Here is a 10,310-nt window from a genome sequence, read left to right as displayed (position 1 = left end):
TTTAGCTTGACTTGTTTGCACCATAGCTCCTACTTATTTGTTAAATTTGTTTCCTGAACATGGCTTGATTCATGATGCCATAGGTTCTAAAACCTAGCCCTCCTTGTTCTTTTGGCTGGCATAGCTTGTTCCATGGTATAGTGTGCCTAGAAGCTTTATCTTTATCACCCCACCAAAATGACTGTCATTTTGTCTAATTTAGAGGTTGTTGCTTTCGGTAAGATTGATGTTCTTCACACAAGGAGATTGAGAAGCTCCACTTCAAGTTTATGCAAGTCTCAGACCATTCTAAGTTGCACCATACATGTGTCAAGAAGCACACGCTTGAGAAAATAACAGGGGTTCTTCGAAGAAAACTCCCAACGTGCATGAAGTAAACAAAAAAGGGTTAAAACAATGTATATCGTATTAATATTTTAAACCTTGCATGTAAGGCCATGTTTGTTTGGGGTGGAAAATGGAATCAAGGAAAACTTTATACCCCAGTTCGATTTTACACATGTTTGGAAATAGTGTAATTTTACATCGTCAATCGGTGTAAAACTCATTTTTTATTTTTTTTTACATCGACGGTCAATGTAAAATATACATCAAAATTGTCAGCGTAAAACTAACATCTCTTTCTTGTCATTTTTTCTCTTGCTGACACCAATGCGTCTCCATCAAACATCTAGAAGGAAAACCTACAACGGCAATATGAGATTTCTCTCTCCTAGGGCGGTGGCGGCAATATGAGATTTCTCTCTCCCAGGGCAGATCTGAACCCAAAGCAGTAGCGGTAAAACCCAGTTACAGTGGCAGTATGAGATTTCTCTCTCCTAGGGCAGATCTAAACCCAAGGCGACAACGGAAAAACCCAGTTGCAGCACAACAATATGATCTCTCTCTCTCTCTCTCTCTTCTTCTTGCCCCCTTTTTTCTTTCTTTGTTCAATCACCACTGCTACAACCAGTTGTAGCGGCAAATCTGTGAACCCACCTCCGACCTTTCTCTCTCCAAGAGTCTCTCTTTCGTTCTCTCTCTTTCTCTCTTCTCCTCCTTTTTCTTCTTCTTCTTCCTCTTCTTCCCTCCTCCTTCTGTGTCAACTACAGTAGCTCCCATCTCACCCAATTTACACTTTGACAACCAAACATAGTTGGTGTAAAATTTCAAAATCTATCGGTCCCAATTTCCATCAACAACTAAACCGGTTCACTTTTCCCATTTGTGTAAAACGGAATTTACACCTAAAACAAATGCAGCTTAACAAAAAAAAAAAAAGCACCCATGGGTGCATTGGACGCATGAACCCACCAATCACGTTCGACCACGTAGATTGACCATAGGATGGGTAACGTTAATGTGGGTTTGGTCATTTCCCATTGGTGTGTCCCAATTTCCATCAACAACTAAACAGGTTTACATTTACCATTGGTGTAAAACTGAATTTACACCTAAAACAAATGCAGCTTAACAAAAAAAACAGCACCCATGGTGCATTGGACGCCTGAACCCACCAATCACGTTCGACCACGTCGATTGACCATAGGATGGGTAACGTTAATGTGGGTTTGGTCATCAACTAATGGAGTTTAGTTCAATCGGATACAAAAGACAAAACATCCATTTTCATTTCACACTCAATTCGAACTCCCCCTCCCTATCCTCATTTCAAACCCTAGCACAACAACAGCTCACCGACACCTTTACTCCACACTGGTGCTCCCGTGAACGATGAAGCCACCAGCGACCCTGTCCAAGGTCCTTTCAATTTTTTATTGAACCTCTCGATTTTGTAGAGAACATAGTACATGCAATCGAATGAAGTCTCTTTGTATGGAATCGAAGGAACATGTGAAGAAGTGATTGCAAATGATGTTGTGGAAGGTGTACACCTCGGAAGGAAAGAAAACGATCATGCCCTGAAACCAAGCAACCACAATGTGTTGGAACCATTTGCCATGTTTGTATCTCTGGGAGTGGTTGGGCCAAGAGCTCACCCTAAGTATTTATAGATGTTTTACACAGTCGGAGGTTAAACAGATGTGTAAGCTCTTTAGCTGGATCAGAACCTATGTGTGCTAGCCCTCATTCTATTAATGACCACTACTAGAATTCTTACATTTAGAGGCTCATGGCTAGAGGCGGCACAAAAAAATGCCTCCAAAGCATATCAAAGAAGGCAGGATTATTTGATTGTCATAGAGGCACTTTTTAATGCCTCTTTAGTCAATTTTTATCCTTGCATATTTGGCAGACAAAAGAAAATGGTCGCCATTTAGGTTTAGCGCGCAAAAACCGTCACGTGCGAATGCCAAATCTCCTCCCGGACAAACGAGCGACTCTTAACATCTTCTTGAGCCAAACCTGTATCCCTATTTTCCCACTTCCTCTCCCCCTTTTAAACTCTCTTCGCACCTTCTCTCTCTCTCTCTCTCTCACCCTCTTCGGACGAATGAACTCTCTTGACAACACTGGACAAACTTGCAGTGGCAAGTTTGGTTTTCTCACTCATTTTTTATTTATTTCTTATTCTCTTCCTCCCTATCCTTGTTTTTTTTTTTTTTTTTTTTTCTATTTCTTTCTTACTTTCCCTTTTTCTACAACTCTCTTTTAATTTTTGTCCACCGAATCACAGGTCGCCATTACTCTTTGCTTATTGTTGATCGACCTCGGGTGATAAAGTCCAAAACGTGGTGGGAAATGAAGAAATCTTCGGATTGTCGTCCCAGTTACTGCCCCTCTTGGGCCCTTTCTTGGCCATTATCGTAGATAGAATTTGCTTCAAGATATTGTTGGCTATCGTGCAGACATCCTTTGTCTTCAAGAGGTAAGTTGGTGTGCATTCATTTACTCCATCTCTAGATTTGTTTGTTTTGAGGAGTGATACTTATTCTTCTCTTGGTAATCTTAGTTGGTTATGATTCTTGTTAAGAGGTATGCTTTTTCTAGTATTTTAGATAGCTCATAGAATTTCTTGTTGTCTGATGTATTCTGAAAACCCAACTAATTGATGTACAAGGAAAATTTCGTTAGTCTTATTTATATTGTGGTCTATGGGACTGAGCCAAAACCTAAATTAACTTTTACCTGTTCATGGCATAATAATGCTAGTATTTTGTAACTAGAGGTTGATGTTACCTGCTCCCTTTTAAAAAAGAAGAAGAAAAAAAACTTAGTGTAGAAGGTACATCTTTTTCTTGAGCAATGGAATTCCAGACCAAGGATGTGCAGATAGCTGGGTATTTTCTTGTTTTTAGACCTTACATTATACCAATAAATATGAGGTTGTGCAACATTTTTCCGTAGGGACAAGTTCTCACATGTCATGAAAAAATGAGGTTATTTAACATATTTTCCATTTTTTTTCATAATTTTCAATGCAATATTTGCATTTTGGTTCTCTATAATGATTGCTTCATATGTTAAGGAGGTTTTTTCTTTCATGTAGGTTGAATTTAATAAGGCTGCACAGTCTTTGATTGGTGCAATGGTTCCAAGTGCTTAGAATAAAGCTGCTTTGAATTGATTGCTCAAGGTACCTTCACTGCACTCAATTTCTTCTGTGTCTTCCTTGATTTGTTCTTGAATTGTTGGTTTTTCAACTGATGTGTTCCTTTTTTCTTATCCTTTGATTTCTGTGTAGGATAATATTGCACTAATGGCTCGTCTGGAGGCAAAATTTATTGCTAATAAGTGGTAAATTTTCTATATAGTAAGCACACGTCTTAGCCTTTTTATCTTGTATTTTAGTCTTTATTCTCGGTTATTCATCTATGACTATATTCCTCAAATTGTTGTAGTTTGAGTTTATGGCTTCTTTTATCCTTGCATCCATTCCATGATGACAGAAAGGGAGATTCAGCAATTTGTCTTAGTGTGCTGCATTATATATTGTGTTTTGTGTGTAGGTGACAATGTTTGTTCACCTTTTCATATGTCCTGGCTTAGATGACCATGATAATTTTTATATTTATTTGTATACCTTGTTCTCTACTAATTCATGGCTATAAAAGAAGGTATAGGACTGTTACTCAATGTTGGTCCCAGCTATCTGGTGTCTTTGTAGTGGTGGGCTGGATGGGGACTTAACCTTTGTCATTGTTTTGGCACAAAGTGGTTGTTCTTATCTTGAACTCACCTTATCTTGTTTGCCATTTGTCCTTATCAGCAATGTCAATGGTCACCCTTGCTTCATAACCAATAGTTTATAATGGCTTTGCTGCACTTGTAATACAAGTTCCAAGGTCCATTTGTTGTGTCAAACTTTTTGTGTAGTTTAAAAACATGTGGCTTTTTAATTTTGTACTCTATATGCTTAGAGCCTCCGGCATTATCAATTACCTCGGGTTCAAAGGCCTATGGCTGATGCTTATGCTTCAATGGAGCTATAGTTCATCCAATGTTCTCTCTCTCTCTCTCTCCACCCCTTCTCAATCCTTTAAATGTTAATGTCAAATTGTTCCTTCTAAATTTATACTGGTGGACTACCAATATGATTTATTGCATTTAGAGAAAAAATCTGACAAGTGACTACCTAAGCTGCCCCAACTTCCATCATAGCATTGATGCGTGACCAAACATCTTCTAGTAGCTTCTTATAGACAATCTGATCAACCTCATGGTTGTTGCATGTTACTAGTATGCCATACCAGTAACATGATAATATTAAAATGTGAGATTTTTGTTATTTCAAGAAAAAAACAACATTAAAAGGGGTAGCTGAAGATCCATGCCATCAATTACATGGTTTGTTGCTCTGTACATCTGGTTAAGTAATTAGCTCATGCCCAGGTTCCCTAACTGCTGGTGGTTATGTTTGTAGCCAGGATAAACCGACTAATATAAAACTTAAAATGCTAGAATGAAAAACCTCTCAAGAGATAATATCAAGGTAGAAGGAAATAAATTATTTCTTAGGGGATTTCTTAGACAGAGGTTTCTTGGTTGAGTTGGAAATGGCCAAACAAAATCAAATACTCTTTTCTGTTGCCATGCTTTAATCTTCAGAATTTTGGCTAAAATCTTCTACGAGATATTAGGATATTTAAAACTTATTTTGAGATTGAAATTTGATGTGGCTAGAAGGTATAGAAAGATTTTGGAAATGGATAAGCTTTTGGTTTTGGACTTTGTGAGTGTGGGGTTGAGATCTGAATAGAAGGAAGGGAAATGATATTGGTATTTTTAGATAAGGTTTCAGATATGAAACAAAGACGTAGTGTTTTTTTTTTTTTTTTCATTGCATAATTAATTAGGGAGAAGAAAATATCAGAGAGCACAAGAAAAGAACTAAAACAAGTCTAAAGAATTCCCTACCAGCATTTACATTTCTCTCCCATGGATCAATTTTTACATATAAACCTCATTATCAAACTTAAACAATCCAATACTTGCTGCTAAGTAGACTCTCGTTATGAATTACAAAAGGTCTACAACTCTACATAACCAAAACCAATGTTACATGAGCTTTTCTTAGTGGATGAAAAATCACTTAATACACGAAGACAATGTTTTTGAATGGCGGATACATGTATCTTTTTCTTTCCCCTTTGCACTCTTGTTTGACATAATTGAAAATCTAGGTACCATTGAGAAAATGACAATTGACATGTAAGATATATTCTGGTTTCCTTGATTCCATCTTTTTGCATGAAAAAGAAATATATCATAGATGGTAAAGATGCAAATTTCTTTCTATTTGTCTTTTCTATAGATTTATGAATGTCAAAATCCATAAAGATCTTCTATTGTTAACAGAATACTTTTGCCCTTCCTAATCCCTAACTCCATGTTCCTTCATATCTTTAGCTTACTTGAATTGGATTCCATGCACTTATTGGACTTCAACTCCTGTCTTTATTTCCATGAAATGCCAACAAAAATCTTTACTAAAAATAAGTAGATCTTTAGTAGCTATGAAAGTCAAAACATTTAACAAATTAAAGATATTTCTTGTCCAAAATTAAGTTTGTAAAACTACGTATACATGTTGGAATGAGAGACCTTAGTCATTACTTAGTTACAACACAAAATGGATCACATCAAAGAACTTATATTACATCGATTATTGTAATAGAAAAAAATGTTCATGGTTGCATTACATCTACCCATTTGTTTTAATTATGTAGATCTTTGTCTTGGGTAATAGCATTAAAAGTATCTTTGTAAATTTGATATTTGTTTACTGCTTGCTAGATATTGTATTCTGCTGAGCTTTTATATTGATTACTTTTATGTTGGGTTGTCAGTTTCCTGCATTACTCTTCATGTGGTAACACATTAGTTGTTTGCTTAGAATACAAACCAATATCTTAAAAACTATCTTGAGCTTTGACCTACTCAGCTAATTGGGTCAACTGGTTCAATAGGACAATTCACCTATTCTAACGATCAAAACCATAAAAAATCCATAACATATTCAACTGCCTGGATAATTGGATCAATCATCTGGGTTAATGTCATTTTGAAAACATTGGCACAAGCCCCACTTTTAGTTTAGGAACTATTCTAAATTATGCTAAATTATGCATGTGTTGGTACTCTACTCTAGGAATTTGAAACTCATTTGTTAACATGATGTAATTAGCATTTTCAATTTATTTTCTTATCATTTTCATTATTTTTGTAGGAAATAGTGAGTTGCTGAGGTTTTCACTCTCCAAGGGGGTTGATATAAATTCACAAAGTGATGCTAGTGCCCCATTGATTTGGATTGCTGGGAATGGTCAACAAGATGATGTAAAGTTACCCCAACATGAATAAGCATTTACTGTTGTACCATTTCTTTTGCTAACTGTGAACCTTTATTTCTGTTCTTGTAATAATTATTGGCATTTTCATATTTTGGTTCCTTTCTCCTTTTTGTTTTCTTTTTTATTACCTTGTAGTATTACCCCATTACTGTCATCTGTAGCAGCTGGATCACTGTCATGCTTAGAATTGTTGATTTAGTTGAGCACATCTCTTAGTCTTCCAATACTTATGGTTAACTATTTTGGTTAATTTAGGTTAGCATGTAGTAAAGTTGCCTGGTTTCCTGCTATTATTCATCTATGATGCCTTATGTATGAAATTTTGTTATACAATTATAAATTGGTCTGGAATTGTTCTAGAAAATACATGTCTCTCTCTTTCTGGAGTTGTTTTAGGCATTGCTCCGTTTTAGACACTGCTCCACCTCTCTATTGCCTCAGAGATCCAAGCGTTTTATTCATTCTCCCTTTCAGATCAATAGAAGAGGTAATCCAGGGTTCAGATTCCTAAACCTATTCTTTCTTGAAAATAATAACCTTTGACAAACCATCTCTTTGCCCATGTGTTTTTATTTCATATTTGTTGCTATATGTAATTAGATAAACAAAAGCTATTAATTTACAAAATTTATTTACTTAGTTTGGTATTTTCTTTTTGCTGCTTTTCTTTACAGGTTGTAGAGGAAGAGAGGATTGGATGAAGATTATAAAGAGCATTTTGTTTCTTTATATGTTAAAAGCGATTTTCTTTTCAATTCTATATTTGATTTGTAAGTTGTCAAAAAAGAAGTCATCTAGTGAAAAGGAAAATGGAATATAATGAGGCCTGAATGTTGTGCTTTTTTATGAGAATAAAAATTATCATATTTTTATCCCTTAATATTCAGTCTTTTACACTTATTTAGTACCTAATTGGATTCACTATTCTTGTATTTCGATTTAGGGCACAAAAGAAGGCGTTAGGTAAAAAATAAGGCTAATCGGGTAATTTTGCACAGTTTCAGCGTCGTGTGGTAATTTGGGCATAACTCTCCCATCCGGACTCCGATTGAGATGATTTAAGATGCGTTGAAAAGATAAGAAATAACTCTACAATTTTTATGTTTTGAGTTTTGATAGATTCAGACTGCATCGAGGTCAAAATCGAGCCCGAAGTCTAAGCCAATTCGTAGAGAAGCCTAATTCATAGAGAAGCCTTGCAGCGGCCTAATTTGTTGAGAAAGCCCAATACGAATTAGCATGCATGAATAAGAATCATCAAAGAGTCCTATCAGATTCAATTTTCTGTTGTATTTGTAGAAAGATAAAAGAGATTAAGATTACCTGTTAAGAGATAGGAGTAGATTAGATCTAATCTAGGCATTATCTATTAGAGAACTAAACTCCTAATGAAGAAAAAACTCTTTAGAGGAGTAGGAGATAGTTCCCTCTTAAGCTTATATAAAGGGGGTGGATTAGCACCCAAGGGCATCATAAAATCCTCCAAGAGAGCTTCAGTCTTGAGAGAGAACAATTAACAACTAAGGAGGAAGAAGCAGAGTTCGCCCCCTCTCATCTGGAAGCTGCGATTTCATCATGAAGTATCTGTAAGATTTTATTTTCTGGTTGAAGGGTTAGGGAAGCTTCGATTCTATAACATTGTGAGATATAATTGATTTTATTTTAGTTCATTGTTTATAGGTATTCATTTGTTTTCTGCGATTTCTTGTTAAGATTATTTTCAATGAGAATATTCACAATATATTGTACAATATATTTTAGTTCATATGTATTCATATTTGATTGAAAATATTCACAATATATTGCACTTTTTTTAAAAAAAAGTTGGAATCTTTTAGAGGTGGCCAAAAGTGCCTCTAAATGTCAAGGCATATATCTTTAAAGACAGTTAAAAGTTCCTCTAAAAAATTGAAACATTTTTAATTGAGATTTTTTCCTTCTTGTAGATTTTTTTAGAGGTATATAAAATCACCTCAAAACCATTTAAAGGCGTTCGAATGTGCTTCTAAATTGAACTTTTAGAAGCACTTATAACTGCTTCTATATAGGGCTTTTAGCGTCAATGCAATAGACAGTCGTATATGCCTCTAAAAGGCTAATTTAGAGGTGCATTACAAACACACCTCTAATTCTCAACCAACTATCTCTAAATTCTTTTAGAGGAATTTTTGAACTTTTTAGTGGATGCTGGAGTAATGGTTGAAGAATTAACATTGAATAATTACAAGAACCCAAATTTATCTGTACATGATAACTCAAACAATCGGGAAGGAGTGATTAGGCAGGGCAAGTGGCAAGTCCTTTATCAACTAGCATGTGGGTTGGGAAGTGAGAGTTCACATGGACATATGGTGTATTCATAATTGAAATGTGTGTATTCATAGCAGTACTCAGAACCATGTTTTAAAAGATGTGCCTAGGCTCATAGGCAAGATGTGAACTAGGTGGGTGGTTATTCATATCAGACCAGGTGGTTGGTTGTTGCTCCCGCTAATGTAAGAGTTTAATATATTGAATAGAGAACACAAGAACCCCCTTATAAGAAGAAGAAGAGGGAGAGGAAGAGGAAGAGGAAGAAGGCGTACGGACTAGAGAGAGTACCTGCTGTACCGCCGAATGATGTCTCTCGCCGGTAGTGGCTTCGTCGTTCACGAGGGCGTTGGTGTAGAGTGAAGACGTCGATGAGCTGCTATTGTACTAGGGTTCAAAATGAGGATAGGGAGGGGGTCAAAGTCCGAACTAAGTGTGAAATGAAAATGGATGTTTTGTCTTTTTGTATAAGTTGAATCGTGCTCCATTAGTTGACGGCCAAACTTACGTTAACGTTACCCATCCTGCGCTCAATCGACGTGGTTGAGCGTGATTGGTGGGTTTACGCGTCTAGTGCACCCATGGGTGCATAGAACGCAGACTCATTGAACTAAGACCTTTGAGGTGAAACTAACCCAATGTGGGGATGCGATCATGCGGGTGCGACCTAGTGTGCTAAAACTATGGTGCCTTATTTGATTCAAATTCCAATCAAATTTCTACCAAGCCAAAACAAACTTAGCCAGGTGGCAATAACTAGACATTGGTCAGGCCAGAAACCAAACCAACCAAACATCTTCATGCTTGAATTGAACCCACAACCACATCGTAACTTGTGAGTTCATCCCTAGTTCGTTCTTCGTGTTGTAACATTGATCAAACAGTTTTTGCACGTCCTAATGGGTATGATATGAATGAAATACAGGTCGTTGATTCTTCACCACTAGTTTCAGTAGATGTAAGCCCCATACATGGAAAGCGTCTCTCTCTATTGTTCCCCTTCCCAAATCCCGATGCATGTAATCAGGTTTGATCAAAGCTAGGGTTTGTTGTTTGCAACACTAAAAAGTTGTCAAGATTTTGAATGCCAACCATTCCGTTACAGTACGAGAAAAGGAATGTTAAAATTTTCTCAATCTTTGTTTTAATTGACTTGCTACACCTGAAGCCAATACTTGTAAGAATTTTTTTTTTTATTTTTATTTTCACTAGGGTTTTCACAAACAATGCCAAACCGATCAAATCGGCTCGATCCAACCCAATTTG

The 10,310-nt window shown here is 36.3% G+C and overlaps 1 long non-coding RNA gene across 5 annotated transcripts; it reads left to right on the top strand.

The window, feature by feature from the left end:
* The first annotated feature begins 1,615 nt into the window (after window positions 1–1,615).
* On the top strand, window positions 1,616–7,614 carry LOC148865059 (uncharacterized). Of its 5 annotated transcripts, XR_016110731.1 has the most exons (7): window positions 2,309–2,471; window positions 2,618–2,809; window positions 3,431–3,517; window positions 3,626–3,694; window positions 6,611–6,720; window positions 7,131–7,221; window positions 7,409–7,614. It is a non-coding gene; the product is annotated as an uncharacterized LOC148865059 (long non-coding RNA). The 5 variants fall into 5 exon arrangements; XR_016110730.1 differs by lacking the exon at window positions 7,131–7,221 and having other exon boundaries at window positions 2,269–2,471; XR_016110732.1 differs by lacking the exons at window positions 2,309–2,471; window positions 7,131–7,221; window positions 7,409–7,614 and adding an exon at window positions 1,616–2,026 and having other exon boundaries at window positions 6,611–6,823.
* Window positions 7,615–10,310: the final 2,696 nt, after the last annotated feature.

Source organism: Nelumbo lutea, chromosome 3 (assembly GCF_056320005.1).
Source record: "Nelumbo lutea isolate HS-2025 chromosome 3, American lotus-T2T, whole genome shotgun sequence".
NCBI lineage: Eukaryota > Viridiplantae > Streptophyta > Magnoliopsida > Proteales > Nelumbonaceae > Nelumbo > Nelumbo lutea.
Note: the sequence above shows the minus strand (reverse complement) of the source record. Positions and strands in the feature narration are given on the sequence as shown.